The 2,480-nt window shown below is 34.8% G+C and overlaps 1 long non-coding RNA gene across 1 annotated transcript; it reads left to right on the top strand.

The window, feature by feature from the left end:
* The first annotated feature begins 1,155 nt into the window (after window positions 1-1,155).
* LOC127164271 (uncharacterized) lies at window positions 1,156-2,120 on the top strand. Its single transcript, XR_007827614.1, has 2 exons — window positions 1,156-1,294; window positions 1,852-2,120. It is a non-coding gene; the product is annotated as an uncharacterized LOC127164271 (long non-coding RNA).
* Window positions 2,121-2,480: the final 360 nt, after the last annotated feature.

The following is a 2,480-nucleotide window of genomic DNA, read 5'->3' as shown; positions in this document are numbered from 1 at the left end:
AGAGCAGTCTAGATGATTTAAAAACAAGTCCTGCAAGATATCATTTTTTTTCTCCTAGGAAAAGATAAGAGAATCTTGTAATTAATTAATTTGTTGGGGTCAAATTAATTATCCTAATGACAGTGATGAATTAATAATATTCAGAAGAGGATCTATGACATCTGGATGCAAGTCTTTTAGTAGCCTAGATGGAATAGAGTCTAGCATTCAAGTTGTAGATGATTTCGTTTATCTATTCTTCCTCTCTAAAGTAGAGAATGAGTGGATCTATCTATCTATCTATCTATCTATCTATCTATCTATCTATCTACCTATCTATCTATCTATATCTGATGCGATACTTTAATTGACAGCTGCATGGTGACAATTTTGTCTCTAATAGTATCGATCTTGGAAGTAAAGTTGTCACGATTTCTATGAGAGTTGTGACAGTTACACAAACAGTAACAAAATGTAACAAAGTAACAAAAACAAAAAACAAGCAGACCAGGATCTCAGCCTGTAGGACAGGACAGGGTAGACAGAAGACTAAAACAAAACACAATAAAGGAATGGAGAACAAAGACACAGCCATGTGCTCAGACACAACACAAACATAGAAACATAGAAGACAACACAGACAAGACTGTCAGGGGAGAACCCTGACAAAAGTAGTTCATAAAGTAATTACTGCTATGCTGAGGGGCACAGTCAATGGCTGCTGGTTCTTTATTTTTTGTTAACTTAGCCACTGAATAAATATCTAGGGTTATGTTTGTTTTCTTCTAAAAGAGGCGAAAAGTAATCAGATCTTGCAGTTTTTAACGCTTTTCTATAGGATAGGGTACCTTCACGCCAAGCAGTATGAAAAACCTCTAGTTGTGTTTTCCTCCAGCTGCACTCCATTCTCCAGGCTCTTCTTTAAAAAAATCTGTATGGTGCCCTGGTGACACTATATATATATATAATGTATATATAGTGTAGCAAGTACAAACGTCATAGGGGATTTCTTATTAACACTTGTTTCTCTGGATAATGTTATATGAAGCACCATTACTTCAAACGAGTTATACTTGAAGCCCACTCTCTGAGAAACACTGAAAATATTGCTATAAATTGTAGAAACAATTTTACCTTTACCTTTTAGACGTGGTTCATGTTTATAACAGACTAAAGCTGGACAATCAAACTGGATCTCTGACCATCACAAACATCACAACTAAACACGCAGGACTCTATGAAGTACAGATTAGTGGATTGACACCATCAAATACATTCAGTTTAAAAAAATTAAATCATTCAGTTTCTGTCTATGGTGAGTGAAGACATTATTTGTTGAGCATTCGCATAGTCTTGTTTTATTAAATTAATATTCTGGGTTCAAATAATTATGGAGATAATTTGTGGCATAAGGTTGATTACCACAAAAATAATTTTGACTCGTTAAGAAAACAAAGAAAAAATGTCAAGGTTGTGACTTTTGCTGAATTTTGTAAAGATTTAAAAGCAGAAATGTGAAGCATATAATTCGATAAAAACGTTAATTCTTCTGTTAAAACTAGTCTATTATTTGAGCAGCAAAGCTGTTTTAGATATAATTTTCCCAGTCGCTTTAGGGCTTACGTTGTCTTGTCAAGCAACAAAGTTGTAAACTTAGACATAACTTTGCACAGAGTTTAACATTTTAATGTTTACAATTTGGCCTCATTGACTTCCCTTGTAGGCACCTCACCGTGACCTCAATTTCTTCTGTTTTAAAAGAAAACAAGAGATGAATCATAATTTTTGGTTTGTGATAATCATCATTATGCCACCAATGCTGATGATTGAGCTTAACTTCTTTTTATATTTCTGCTCATTCATGTTTTCTAGCTCGTCTGCCCATGCCTAACATTACCAGAGATTTTTCACAAAATCTTTCATTATTATCATCATCAAATTGTTCATTGCTGTGTTCAGTGGTGAATGTGAGTGATGTGACTCTCTCCTGGTACAAAGGAAACAGTTTATTGTCCAGCATCAGTGTGTCTGATCTCAGCATCAGTCTCTCTCTACCTCTGGAGGTGGAATATCAGGATAAAAACACCTACAGCTGTGTGATCAACAATCCCATCAGCAACCAGACTCAACATCTGGACATTTGTGAACTTTGTTGGCCATGTCCAGGTATGTTGGCATGTTTGCTCAACTGAACTATTAAGTTACAGTGCTGATGTTCGATAAAGTTTGTTGTAGATCAGACTGACATATTCAGTCATATTAATGGCTCATTTTGTTAATTACAGATCTACAGGGTCTGCCTTCATTTAACATATTGATCTCTGCTGCTGCTGCTGGATCTCTGTTGACTGTAGCTGCAGTCGTGATGTGCTGCATCTGCAAGAAATGTAGAAAAACTGACAGAAAAGGCAAGTGTTAACTACTGTTTTTAAACAAGTAATATAAAAACTATGTTCTAAATATGTTTATCAAATAATAGACACAATTACAATAAAAAAACA

Source organism: Labeo rohita, chromosome 4 (assembly GCF_022985175.1).
Source record: "Labeo rohita strain BAU-BD-2019 chromosome 4, IGBB_LRoh.1.0, whole genome shotgun sequence".
Taxonomy (NCBI): Eukaryota; Metazoa; Chordata; class Actinopteri; order Cypriniformes; family Cyprinidae; genus Labeo; species Labeo rohita.
Note: the sequence above shows the minus strand (reverse complement) of the source record. Positions and strands in the feature narration are given on the sequence as shown.